Source organism: Dipteris shenzhenensis, chromosome 4, assembly GCF_047967505.1.
Source record: "Dipteris shenzhenensis isolate YYH24624 ecotype China chromosome 4, Dip_SZ_1.0, whole genome shotgun sequence".
Classification (NCBI taxonomy): Eukaryota; Viridiplantae; Streptophyta; class Polypodiopsida; order Gleicheniales; family Dipteridaceae; genus Dipteris; species Dipteris shenzhenensis.
The window spans coordinates 33,687,822-33,703,283 of NC_141599.1; positions in this window are offsets into that span (position 1 = coordinate 33,687,822).

The window sequence follows — 15,462 nt, forward strand, 5'->3', positions numbered from 1 at the left end:
CTTTGCAGGTTACTCGAGGATATTGTTTGAATGTTTCGAATGGATCCGGTGAGCCATAGCCTGTTTAGTGTAATTGGTAATGTCCGTTGAGTACTTCAAATTTCGTTTCAAACGATAGAGTTGAGGGCTTCTTTACGATAAGCAAGTCCGTCTACAGACCTTGCTTCTGAAGAATCTGAACCATTTCCTTATCAGCAATGAATCATGTGTGGATTGAATCTTTTCGTCATCAGGATTAAGCACTCTTTCTTGGACCGTTAGTTACTGCCACGAGGAGGGTCCAGCGCAGGAAGCAAGAGGTACAAGTATGCCAACCCAGAAAATCCGTCTGGCGAGCCTTTCGACTCGAAAAATCCCTTTGCATCATTTGGTGTTCGCAGATCTCAGCATCCCCTTAATTTCCAGTCACTTGACGATGTCCCAACTTTGAATACTCCACTCACAGCACCCTTAATCCCATCAGTCAATCAGGTGGGTGGTATTCCACAAAATTTGGTGCAAGCACAAACTGTCAGTACTACACAAAATCCAGTGCAAGCGCATACTACCGGTATTCCACCAAATCTGGTGCAAGCACAAAGTACCAACATTCCATAAAATCCGGTGCAAGCCAGACTGTCGATATTCCACCAAAGCTGGTGCAAGCACATACTGTCCATATTCCACCAAATTTGGTGCAAGCACAGATTGCCGGTATTCCACAAAATCCAGCCGAAGCACTGCTAGCTGGCCCTCAGTCCAATCTGGAGAGAGTTTAGCCTTCCGATAGCGCATCAAATCTGGCATCAAGCTAGCCTCAAATGGAAGTTTGCCAAGTTTAAGGCGGGCAAGAGAGAAGATCCAGACAATCACATGGGCCAGTTTGAAATCCAGTGGCTTCGATGGAATGTTCGGTGACATGGAAAAGATGCAAAATTTTTCTGGCACCTTAAGGGGCGAGCCATGAGCTGGTTCAGTATGTATGGGGTAGGCCATTTTCTCACCTACGATGAGCTGCACATGCAGTTTCTTCAAAGATTTCACAAATAGAAGACCCCCAACGATATCCAAAAGAAATTATGGGAGCTCCGTTAAAAGAAGCTCATGGTCAAAGATTATGCTCAAAAGTCTCGCAATCTGAATGCTTGACTGGACGTGGCAGAAAGACCAATGACAGAAACATTGGCCAATTATTTTTGCAAAGGATTAAGGGAGGACATTCACGGTACCGTTAATCCAAATCGATTCAATGTCCTAATTGATGCCGCCGAGCGGCCCGATAGGCGTTCCACGAATAGCATAAAAACAAGTCCAGGAGGGACAATTCAGATAGGGAGACTGACTCAGATGCGGAGGATTCTGATATCAATTTGGACAATGGCACAGACGAGGATAGTGAGGAGTCCAATAGTGGCTTGGATGATGACGACAATAGATCAAAGAAAAAGACACGGCACAAGAACCGGTCACCCAAGGTGAAGAGGAATTAAAGAAGTCTAAAAAGGAGAAGAAGCATGCCAAGAAGAAGAAAAGTGAACTGGAAAAGATTTTGGATGAAAAACTGAAAAGATTTTGGGAGTCGAACAATCCACAACATGGGTCATATGTGGTATTTCTAGAAATAATCACCTGCGAGATTTTTGTTGGTACAACCCACAAGCCTGCAACAATCTGGCACAACAGGTATCCCATACACCGTGACAACTAGGGCCAATCAGGTGGCCATTGATCCAGGAGCAGAGCAGCATGTGGCTTAGATTCAGCAACAAGATAATTGGAACTAGCAAGGCAATTGGAACCAGTAGCGAAATGGTGGGGTCAAAACTTCGGATTCAGGTAATACTGCAATTACTATGAGGAAAACAAGCATCGAGCAAGTCCGGATTGTTCGTTAGGGTGCCGGCACTGAACCGAACAAGGGCTAGAGATTGTGTGATGGCCACGGTGAGGAAAAACTCAACCAGATCCACCGCCAGCACAGACTCATGCTATCTTAATTGAAGAGATTGGCGCCCGGTCCGTCTGCTCAGATGAATCAACGCCTAGGCCCTTCGCCTTCTCGATTGAGGAGTTGTTGGGGGCCATGCTTCACACGTCACCACCACCACCACTGGTTCCAATTAATGTGTTTGCGATTACGCGGTCCAAGGGATCAATTTCAGCTATCAAAAAGGCTACCTATCCCAAACCCTCCGGACTCATTTCGGATACCCCCAAATTCCTAGGTGGACAATCGCTTGAATCCTACTTCGCCGACAAAACTAAGACTTGACAAATTTTGTGACAGTGTGTTGAAGGCATTGATGAAAGCGGAGGTTACAATTCCGATGGATCGGTTGCATCACATGGACCGGAAAGTACGACGGGGCCTATCCAAGTTGGAACCAGCACCATTTCAAGTACGCAAGGTGGATTAGAGGGGCATAAAACCACCCGGCATTATCTGCAAACAGCTTATATGATTACAAGGAATGGTCTTTGAGATAAACTTTGTGGTCCTACAAATGGAAGAAGCAGATGTCTGGTACCCTATGCTGTTGGGAAGACCTTGGTTTGAAGCAACATAGTTCAAACAAGATTGGGGTTCCTCTATGATCACCGTTAGTAGTGGAAAAAAGAAATTAAAGATGTAGATGATTCCAGACATAGTCTTGAAAAAAGAAAACCGGCCAGTGATTGCCCAGGACATGAACATGGGTGTCTACTTTTTTCACCGTTGCATTCAACGAAAGGTGCCCATTGCAATTGTATATGTGATCTCCATGGATGACACACACCTGCCGCCACCGTAGGTAGAAGGACAATCAAGGTCGACCCATGAAACATGACTTGGAAGACACACAACGCTTTGCACTCATGGATCCTAACCCAGAGGAGGGGGAAGTGACACCCTACCAAAAATACAGGGAGGAGCTGATTGCAACAGGTACAACCAGATTCAGATGGCACAGGAAGATAAAGATAAAACTGCCTTTGTCATGGAGAACTGGAGCCATACCAAAATCTTTTTCAACCGACGGAATGCGGTCTACTGCACATCTATCCACAAAATGGTGTATCCTTTTTGGTCAGGCCTGTTAAAGGTTGACATACATAGGAAAAATGTTGCAAAAACAAACTGTGCCACTTGACTTGCCCAATGAACCGTTGGAGCTCGTTCAGATTACTAGGAACTTTTGCTTTTTGAATCGCCTCTACCTTTCATGGATCAATTGCCACCCCTTCTTTTGATATGATATTACCCTACAACACTCCACGTTTTACCACAAAGGTGTACTTTTCCAAATTCAAACTCAATCATGATTTACGATAGGTTTCAAAGCACAACTACAAATGATGTAAATGCTCATCCCGCTTTCCAAACACACTGAAATCATCTAGATTGGCCCACATGAACGTGGTCAAATATGGCACAAACGCCTTCTGGATCCAGGATTGAAGTGTAGGTGGCACATTCTTCAGTCCAAACATCATCACATTACTGGCAAAACACCCCCCATACCTGATTGGAGTTCGCCCTTCCATGTGTTTGTGGACGAATCCGATATAGCCATTAGAGCAGTTCTAATGCAAAAGTTGCAGAAGGGCTGGTATCAACCTATCTATTACCCCAGTTGTAGTCTCACATCTGCGGAACAGAATTATTCCGTTATGGAGCACAAGTGCCAAGGAATGATTTATGCTCTGGGAAAGTTTCGGCACTGTCTTCTTAACAATAAGATTGTGATCCCTATGGAAACAACTTTTGACATCAATATCAATGCTAATATCGACATTGGTAAAAAATATCAAAGCCTTATTGATGCTACTATCAACATTTTATTTTGTGGACAAAATTCTTTTAGAGTAGTTGGCCAAGCCCTAATGTGCCCTTTTATAAAGGTATGTATTACACTGTAATTGCCATTGTATTGTATTGTTTAGAATTGTTCATTACAAAATTGTCCTATTACATCATATGAGGTAAAACGTTGACACTATATACAGTTTTGTAGTGTCTCTATATGTCCGTCATCAACAAGAAGATGGGTAGAATGTACTAACTAGTCCTCGCTACTCCCATCCTTGTCCTCATCCTTTGCACTCCCACTAGCACCCTCTCCACTATCATCACCCCCATTGGCACCCTCTCCACGTGCTATAGCATCCTCCTGGCAAGCATCTCTCATGTATTCATCGCCATCATCATGTTCAACTAGTCATGTCAGCACACAATTTTCATGGTTAGTATATATATCTATGAGAGCATTTCTTTAAAAATAAATGTAATAAGGGCTTACATTGAGGAGCAGTACAAATTCTCCTCTCTCCATGAGTACGTTCATTAAAGCTTTCATGTTGTTGTTGTATGCATATCTGTACTCCTCATTTGTACCTTCCTGGCCAATTTTCATAAACTAAAATCATAAGAATACACGTCACTTTTAGTAATTGACATGCTACCCAAAATTATACAATAAAAGAGTTAAAGAAGAGGTACTTACAAAAAAAAATTCAAACGTGGCCCCCCCGCTAGAGCCCAAGTGGGATTGGCCCACTTTACTCTTCCTCACTGCAGCCCCCTTCTTTTGTTGAGTGTATTTTTGTGGGGTCATTTAACTCCTTTTTAACAAGTTTCCAATCTTCTACATGGACCCAAGCAAGCTTGGACTCCTCAGCCTTCTTGCCGGTTCGATCTTTTTGTGACTTCAACATCGGAGCCATTTTATTCAGCATCCAATGGTTATCAAACTCAAGGTCTTTACATGGCACAAGGAACTTTTCCTTTAATTTATTAATGATATACTCCTTGTTCTTTTACAGCTGCTTGCAAAAATTCATCACCACCCTCTTGAATTCGGAGGATACAAGACCATGCATTCGGTTTATAACCCGAGTACCTCTAGAATCCATTATTATTTCATACTCCCTATTAACCTCATAGGGGAGGGTGGTGGAAGATTGGGAGTCAGCTTGACTCCCCCCAATGGCACTGCTTGTACCAGAGCCAAATCATCTACATCAACAGTGGCTCTCTCTCTCCCTAGGTCCACCTTTGGAGGTGCCTTGGGAGATCTCTAAGGAGGCCAATGGACCCGACACTCGCAATCTCTTCTCGTCCCACTCGTGTAAGAGCCTTTCCCTAGTATTGGGATCTAGCTTTGTGAGTAATTTGTGAGCCTTCTCTGTACTACTACCTGAGGTAGTACTGTCAGAGGAGGGTTGCTTCTTACCACTTAATCCTCTACTCATCATCCTTCACAAATGAAATGGGAGGGTTTATTTAAAGTTTTGAAAAGATTTTATTTAAACTTTACAATGCATTCTAATTAAACATGCAAATGCTTAAAGGGAAGAAGCATATCCTTAAAGCTTTGAAGCATATGTTGAAAGCTTAAAGCTTTAAAGCATATGCGTAAAGCTTAAATATTTAAAGCATATGCATAAACCTTTGAAGCATATGCTTCAGACTGGGCATAAAGCTTCAAGGGAGGGAAACATAATAAAATAGAAAGGGAGAAAACAAAGGCCAAGCATGAAAAAGTTTTCATCATCACTTGTTTCTCTTGATGGAATCACTTCCTATCATGCTATCTTAATCAAGAGTGTCTTTGGTATTTCTCTCCTTATGTGCACTGTGTTGATGGGATAGTTGGTGCTCGAGCACTTGGCAAATGAAGATTAAGATAATTTGTCAAATAAGGTAGCAAGGGAGGAAGCAAGTCCAATTAAGAATATCAAGAGAAACAAGTGAGCATGCAAACTCTCTCATTCTTGGCCTCTGTTTGCAAGTGAATTTGCAAGTGAAGGATATGCTTATTTGCAAGGAAGGGAAAGGGAAGCATATTTTCAAGAAGGGCGAGGATTCTAGGGCATCAAAATGGTGAAGTCTCCATCCACTTTAATGTTGTGTTTCCTGAAATCCCCGCCCTTGAATAAAGCTTTAAAGAATATGCTTCAAGCCTAGGGAAGCATATAGGTTATTAAACATACATTCATTTTGAAAGAAAGATAAAGCATACGTTTCAAGCCTATTATTAAAACACATACATTCATAAATCCTAACACTCATTGTAAATTCAATTATTTAAACATACATATAGGGAGGAAAAGGAGAAAAGAGAAAAGAGGAAATGAGAAAAGGAAAAGGGAGGGAAGGGAGGGAAAGGGAAAGGGAAGGGAGGGAAGGGAGAAAAGAGAAGGGGGGAAAGGAAGAAGGAAAGAGAGAGGAAAGAAGAGAGAAATTGAGAAAAGGGGAAAATAGAAGAAAGAGAAAAAACAAGAGAGAAAGGGAGAAAACAGAAGAAAAGGAAAAGGGAAGGGAAGGGATGGGGAAGAGCAAGGAAAGGAAAAGGGAAGGGAAGGGAAAGGGAAAGGGAAAGGGAAGGGGAAGGGAAGGGGAAGGGGAAGGGGAAGGGAAAGGGAAGGGAAAGGGATGGAAAGGGAAAGTGAAGGAAAACATAAGAAAAGGAAAACGGAAGGGAAGGGATGGGGAAGGGGAAGGGAAAGGGAAGGGAAAGGAAAGAAAAAGGGAAGGAAAGGGAAAGGGAAAGGGAAGGGGAAGGGAAGGGAAAGGGAAGGGGAAGGGAAAGGTATGGAAAGGGAAAGTGAAGGAAAGGGAAGGGGAAAGGGAAAGGAAAGAAAAACTGAGGAAAACCAAAGAAAATCAGCATATGTGGTGGAAACGGATGCTTGCAAGGTGTGGTGGTCGTCCTTAGCAGTGGAGAGGTGCTTCCAAGATGTGGAGGGCCAGACAAGCTATAGAGGATCACTGAAGAATGGAAGAGAAGAATGAAAGCAATGCAATTCGGGATTGGGTTTTACTTTCCACAACATTGATAAAAGCATTGATAATCCCATCAATAAAAGTTTCAAAAATCAATAGATATCATAATTTGGGGTTTAGGGCATTTAGTCACAAAATTTAAATGAAAATCCCTATTCCAGTTCTTAATAGTTCTAGGTAAGGTGATAGCATGAAATGGGATGTGAAACTTTAAAACCTATGACCGTTTTAATCAGACCAGGATGTTGTCGATCAAAGAGGTCCGTTTTAATTGGACCAGGACGTTGTCGATCAAAGATGTTGGTTTTGCATGGCCATGCTCGGCATTTGTTCATGCAATGGGATGAAATTTCATAGTCCTCTAATTCACAATGGTATAAATATTCTCACTAGGTACTATTGCATTTATTGTAAGGAAATGTCACTTTTTCACCACGTATGAAAATAATGCCCTGTTGGTGTTCTAGTCATGCAAATGGGACCCAATGGCCACGATACTTTACAAGGGACTCAAACACACCTAGATTGAGTCCCTTAAAAATTATCATGGCCATTGGATACCATTTGCATGATCAAGAACAAACACTTCCATGTTTTTCCCATGCATCCCCTCTTCTAGTTCAAAATAATGCACTGGTGGCATTCTAGTTATGAAAATAGAACGCGATGGCCATGATACTTTGCAAGGGACTAAAAAACCTATATTGAGGCCCATAAAACATATCATGGCCATTGGATCCCATTTGCATGATCAAGAACTAACATTTACACGTTTTTGCCCATGCATCCCCTCTTCTGGTTCAAAATAATGCACTGATGGGGTTCTAGTCATGCAAATGGGACCCGATGGCCATGATACTTTGCAAGGGACTCAAAAACATATATTGAGACCTGTACAAATTATCATGGACATCATATCCCATTTGAATGATCAAGAAGAAACATTTCCATGTTTTTGCCCATGCATCCCCTCTTCTCATTTGAAATAATGCACTGGTGGTGTTCTAGTCATGCACAAATTGGACCCAATAGCCACGATACTTGCAAGGGACTCAAACTCACCTATATTGAGTCCCATGCAAGTTTCATGGCCATAGGATCCCATTTTCATGATCAAGAATGAACATTTGAATGTTTTTGCCCATGTATCCCCTCTTCTTGTTTGAAATAGTGCATTGATGGGAGAGGGAGAGTGGGATAGACAGAGAGAGGTAGAGAGGGGCAGAGAGAGAGAGAATTAAGATTGCATTTATTCGTTTGCACCTCTAAGTTGAGAAAGAGAAAAATAAGAAAGTTAATTAAGGTCTTTGAGAGACTATAAGATTGAAAAAAACCTAGATACAACTAATCCAAAGGGTGGAGCTACTAACAAAATACAAAAAACGTAAACGTAAAATCCTATGTCCAATGTTGACATAGATAGCTAAAGGCGACAAGGCAACAAGATGATCATCGGGTGAGAGAGAGAGAGAGAGAGAGAGAGAGAGAGAGAGAGAGAGAGAGAGAGAGAGAGAGCAAATAGGGACACAAAGGGAGGGAAAGAGATGGCCTCAATATAGGTGATTATGAGTCCCTTGCAAAGTATCATGGCCATCGGGTCCCTTCTACAAGTGGGATCCAATGGCCATGACACTTTTCACAAGACTACATATAGGTGGTTTTGATTCACTGCAAAGTATCATGGCCACCATTGGGTCCCATTTGCTAAGTATTGTGGACATGGGGTCCAATATAGGTGGTTTTTATTCCTCGCAAAGTATCACGGCCATAGGGTCCCATTTACATGATCATGGCCATCATACCCATTTTCATGATCAAGAATGAACGTTTTCATGTTTTTTCCCATGCATCCCCTCTTTTGCTTCAAAATAATGCATAATTGGTGTTCTAGTCATGAAAATGGGACTCAATGGCCAAGATAATTTGCAAGGGGCTCAAAATCACCTATATTAAGACCCATGAAAATTTTCATGGCCATCGGATCCCATTTTCATGATCAAGAATGAACATTTCCATGTTCTTGCCCATGCATCCCCTCTTCTGGTTCAAAATAATGCACCGGTGGTGTTCTAGTGATGCAAATGGGACCGGATAGCCAACGATACTTGCAAGGGACTCAAACTTACCTATATTGAGGCATGTTCAAAGTATCATGGCCATCAGATCCCATTTGCAAGATCAAGAACAATCATTTCCATGTTTTGCCCATGCATCCCCTGTTCTAGTTCGAAATAATGCTTGTTGGTATTCTACTCATGCAAATACGACCCTATGGCCATGATACTTTGCAAGGGACTCAAAATCACCTAGGTTGAGGTCCATGCAAAGGCCATCAGATCCCATTTTCATGATAAGCACGAATATCTCCATGTTTTTTCCCATGCATCCCCTCTTCTGGTTTCAAATAATGCACCGGTGGTATTCTTGTCATGCAAATGGGACCCAACGCCCATGATACTTTTCAAGGGACTCAAAATGACCTAGTTTGAGGCACGTGCAGAGTATCATGGCCATCGTATCCCATTTGTATGATCAAGAATGAACACTCCCATGCATTCCCTCTGGTTCAAAATAATCCTAATGCATTGCCATAATGCTATGCTTTATGCATCAAATAGTGTGAGAACATGTTATGAAACTCCCATTAGCTCCATGTGATAGAATTTTATTTTTTGAATAGTGCTCAATGTCTTGATTAGAGACTCTTTTTTTGACGTTAATATCGATGAAAAGAGCAACTCTTGTCAATTTCCACAACATTTTTTGATGAAAATATCGATTGAATAGGGCATAATCAATGATTAAACAAAATTCTCATGTATGGATTAAGGTGTTTTAATGATCATCTATATCCTTTGTAGATGTCTTCAAGATCATCGGAGTTTGAAGAAGACACTAGTAAAGAAAATCTTTATCAACGAGTCTTGTGTGATTGTGCACGATGCAAAGGACAAATAACTTCATGGGTGAATTCATTAAAGTCGTTTCATGTACTAACTTTCCATGCTTGTATGTGACTTATGTGAGATGATTAACTAAATTATTTTCATGCAAGTAGATAAAATTGTCCCAGGAAGTTTGAGAGCACATGCACTGCATAATCATCCTCACGAGTCGATGTTGACCCAAGGATCTCGAAATACTCTAAGGGAAGACGGAGAGCTGGAAGAGAAACATAATAGAAGTAGTGAAGAGGAAGACTCCCTAAATGAGGATGAAATAATGCAGGACATGATAAACACATACTTTGATGCTCCTTCACAAAATGAGAGAGATGAAGATGTGGACATGACTAGGGAGGATAACATGAGTCTTGAAGAGGAGAGCTTACAATGTAATGCAAGCACCATGTTGTATGAAGGGGCAAGTAATTCTCATCTTAACTTCATTATTCTAATCTTGAATTTACAAGCAACATATGGATGGTCAACACTAGTAGTACATCCCTCCTTCAGTAAGAGTTTTGATGTGGTCTAAACTATAGTTTTGCTTCAAATTCATTGAATGGGTCAATGTCCAAGGTTACTCCAAACACTAATTCCAAAAGGAAATACAATGCCCAACACAAGAAAGGATGCAAAGAAGATGCTAGCATCATTAGGAATGGATTACAAGTCAATTCATGCATGTCCGAATGATTGCATCCTTTATAGAGGAACATATGAACGCTCTACAAGCTGTCTACAATGTGCTGCATCTCGATATCAACAAGACACACAAGGAGACAATATTTTGGGAAAGGTAATGTGACACATGCTAATCCTAACAGGCATCACGCACTTGTTTTGTTATGAATCGTTAGTTGGACTTATGGATTGGCATTCTCGCAACCGCTCGACCAATGGAATATTGAGAATCCCTATAGATGGAAAGGCTTGGAGATACATAGAGTAGAGGTGGCCAGAGTTTGGGCGTGAGACTTATCATTTGCATCTTGGGCTAGCTATGGATGGTGTTAATCCCTTTGGACATGAGTCCATGTTGTGGTCCACGTGGCCAGTAGTTGTCACAACATACAAAAGGGCACTATTGAACATTGGTGGTTACATATAAGAGGTGGGCATTGCACATATACCAACATATGATTGCTGAGGTACCAAATTTCTATTCATCTCAATTCTCTTATGCCTATCAAAATGCAAGATGTAACTTTAACAGATGCTCATGGTTAGATCCTATTCCTCCAGTCATGAGTCCTTCTTTTCAAGGATAGAGTTAGATCCTATTCCTCCAGTCATGAGTCCGGAGATTGGGAGCAACTTTGGCATGATCCAGAAATCCAAACACCTACACCTAGCATGCAACGTCTCTCCATATTTTATACTCTTAAGTAAATGGAGACAACACAAAGTCACATATCTATTGGACCCAATGCCTCAACAATAATCTCGGATGACCTTACTGACACATTTGTGCTACTCGTGCACTATGAGCAAGTAAGAATTTCTTATATGGATATCATTTGCTACTCAACTTCATCAAAGATTGTATGAACATGTCATGGATTTTTGTTTTAGGTGGCCTTCCAACTCAATCGAGTGAACAACTAGAGGCAGTTTGTGATTCAAGTTGCACCTACAAGCCAACATGTATTTCAAGATGTGGAAGTAGAGAATGAAATGGAAGAGCAATAAATAGATGCATTGGAAGCTAGCACTTCCAATACTCCTTCTACAAGAGTTCTAGAAAGTGAAGATAGTTTGAGCTCCTTAGAGGATTCCTCATATACTAATTTGGGAGACCTCAATCTACATGCTGAAGATGTGTGAGATTTGGCCACAAATTATCAAGAGGATGAACATCAATCTCACAATGAAGATTTCAGTGACACTTTAATTGATTAAGAAATGGAGTACAATATTGACACTAATATCGATGCTAATCCAGCAGGATAATAGTAATGCAGATGCTAATATAGATGAAAATATGGGCATCATGAATTTTTTGCTATAATAGCAAGGAAATGATTCTTGGCCAAAAAACTAAGTAATATGCATCGTAAAAGGAGCTAATGGTAGTAGTGGTGGAAGGGCACTCAATTTGGAATGGTCCTTGTAGCTGCAAAGCTACTTGCTAGTGCTTTGTAACCTCTCTCCTTTGTAAGACATGGATGAGGCCATAGCTTTTATAAGAATCAAAAAGTCAATGAGAATAAAGATAGATTAATAGCTGAGTTTGTGAGGATAGCAATGAGAAAAAAGGCAAAGAGTAGATAGCATAGAGACGATGTAGTGTGAAGTGTTGCATGAGATATGTTAAGGGTCATTGTTTGCTTGGGTGTAGCCATTTTTGGTGAGGTTCAGGGACTTTTCTGTATATGGGTATGTTGCATGACCCATAACTTATGCATTGCTCAACGGAATTCGGAAAACTTTGTTTTCAAGTTGTAGTACACATTCCAAACTTGAACATGAGAGCAAAAAACTATGGAATAAGGATTTGGAATGAGACCATTAAAGCATTACAATTTCTATGTTGCATGTGAAGCATGCATCATGAAGACTATAGGATATAGCAATTTATTCAAAAACATCAAAATTTTATTCTATACATATATGGAATCAAGTAATCATTCTAAATTACACTATGTGAGCTTCTCCTCAACCCAAGGACACACCTAAATGAGATCATTATGCATGGGTTAATGGGTCTCCAATGTTGTGCTAAAGTGATGCATACCCATTTGAGGGCACGCTCCATAACTTTTTTTTGATTTGTTGAAAACCAAAACGGATTGAAAATTTGGAATCCAAACTATTGGGACTAGTGCATGGTGGTCTTAAAACATTGATAGTTGTTGGTATTGGTATCTAGATTCATCCTAAAATGGAAAGACTTTGGAAAGTGCAATTTGTGCATGTGAAAAGATATTTTAATAAATCCAATACTATTTATAATTTTAAATTGTTTCTTTCTCCATGCACTTGCTTTCTATATGGCTCATAAGCATGCCAAAGGTCATTGCATTTAATAATACACCGCACCAAACCTGATAGCATGCCCTTTGGCTTATTTGTGGCTTCAAGCATTTTAGGCCACATTGCACTTGTTTGGGATATCCAATTCTGCTGACGTGTATCGCCGGAGGGGGGGCACCAATGGCTATAATTTCGCTACTCCCACGAATTTCAAATTTTCACACCTCCCGCCCATCAAATCTTGGAAGATTAAGTACCTACATCCTACCCCTGCCCTGCAAATTCCTTGCAACGTGCACGCACCTTGATGTGACCTTGCACAGACTTTGGTTTGCCATGGTCTTCTTTTAGGTAAGTTGTCTATTCTTTGCTTGCCTCACTAGCTAGCTTCTCTCTATTTTGGTTTGGCATTGTTGTCTTTCATTAATCGTTGCCATGGCAACATGTAGCTCACCATGGCTTACAAGAGAAGTAAACAGAGGCTGTGAGATAGAAAAGCGAAGGGGACTTTTGGCTGTTTCTCTCGACGAAACCTACACAGATGGAATGAAACTGTTTGATTTCCTATGTTGCTGTATAGCCTTGAGTGAAGAAAATCTATCATTGTAAAGACCAGGTTGTTCCAACCTTCGCTGGCCATATAGCAGCCCCATCAGAAGTCTCTCGGGTGAAGCTGTGATCGCAAATTTGCAGATTCTTTAAGCTTAAAATATATTGAACCTTGCCAGAGACAGGTCATAATATAGTGGTAAGTATTTTCGCCTGTCATGTGGGTGACCTAGGTTCAATCCTCAGCAGAGATGATTTTTGCCTTTCAGAACAATCATTATAATTTACAACAGTTAGCTCTGTCTATTATCATACTCCACACTAAATTTTTCCTATGCCATTTTACTTAAAATGTGGCACACACTTCATCTCTACCTTAGGTTGTGCATCACTTATCAAGCATTCTATCACCTTAGGTCGTGCATCACTTATCAAGCATTCTATCGGTAATATGCACTCTATTCAAAGCATCAAAACCATTTGAATTAGTAGCATGTGATATTACAAGACCCACTCTAAATTTCTCTTACTTAAAATGCAGCACACACTTCCTCTCCACGTGCATCGCTTCTCAAGCATTTACTTCCCACCACTAAACTCCAAGTTGTTTTATAGTTTCAATTTTCTCCCCCAAATCCGTGTCCAATAGATCAATCTCTTCCCTATGATAAAGATCTACTTTTTGTGTCAACTCCTTACTTTAACGTAACTCTTGCAAAGCCTACGCTTTATCCATTTCTAGATGTGTCACCCTCTCTCTCGCATCCCTCAGTTCATCCTCCACTTCAGTTCACCCTCTTTCTCTCGCATCCCTTAGTTCATCCTCCACTTCAGTTCATCCTCTCTCTCGCATCCCTCAGTTCATCCTCCACTTCCCATTTCTCTTGTTCTAATTCCTTGTAGAGTTTCTAAAATCCCTTTTCCCTGAGACTTAAATCCATGTCACTCATATCTTCCTCCATGGGAGTATCTCTACTTCCTGCTAAGAACTTAAATGACACCAAATCGTTGGTAATTTTGCCACTATCAAAAGAGTTCACTTCCCTTGTAATATTTAGTATTTCTTTCTCTCTCTCTTGGGTAGCATTACAACTTGCTCCTTTATTTGGACCAAATTCTTCCCCCTCTTTTCCACTAATTTCTTCGAATGCCTCCACCATGTGACTGTCTAGCATGCACTCTTTAGATGTGCTCTTGATTGATTGAGCACCCATATCATCAAGGGGCTCTGTACTCCCATCTACTAGACGTGATCTTAATAAGACCATCAACACTTCTTTGAGCTCCAAAAATGATTGCTCACATTGATTAGTCCATTCATATGTCACCCCTCTCTTAAGCAACTTTGTTAGAGATGCCATTTGAGGGTAGTTTTGAACCTTGGCAAGTTCCATATCATAGTCATAATCAATCTTTGGTCCCTCTCTTGGAGAAGACTTTCCATTAAGTCGCATAGGACCTTTTGGCATACGCGCTAAAGAATGAGAGTCTGGAGGAGATTTAGAACGTCCATGTGATTCCCTTAGACTAGTCATTTGTGAATGACTGGGCAACATATGTCTATGGCTTTTACAACAACTACACGAGGGCATAGAGATGGACACAAAAGTGCATGTGAGGACCTAATCTCTCCCTATGCCCACTCATGAAAATGGCCACCACTTGCAGACTTCCTACTAGAGCAACTAGGGGTCTGGTTGCTCTTCAAGGTCATACCATCCTTCTAAACTTGCATGCTTGCCTTCACTATTTCCACCATGGAACAATTAGTGGTCCAGTCTGCAGATGTAGACATCCAATCAGTGATGTCACTATCGAAATCATCCCTTGAGGAGTAGTCTACATTATACTCTCCCAACCCACTCGAAATAGCCTACTTATTTTGATGCATTACATTCACTTCCATCGAATCTCCCATAGGTGACATGTCTTGGCGCATAGCTCTAATCAATCGTGAATAAGGTTGTTCACATTTGGATCTCTCATCCTCACTTGCACTTGGCATTTCTTCCTTAGAAAAATCATTTGAATAATAAAAAATGTGATCCCATCAGCCTCTTTGAGCCACTCCTTTGGTACCACTCTAATCTTCACACGGTCATCCTTAGGGCCAAGAGTAATCGTCCCTTTATGCCAACTTTGATCACATCGTGCTTGTAATAGGCATGGTCTTCCTAGTAACATTGGATAGGATGAAATGTAAGATGTGGACCGAACCACCAAAAAGCTTGTCTTAAATTCTAGTCTTGC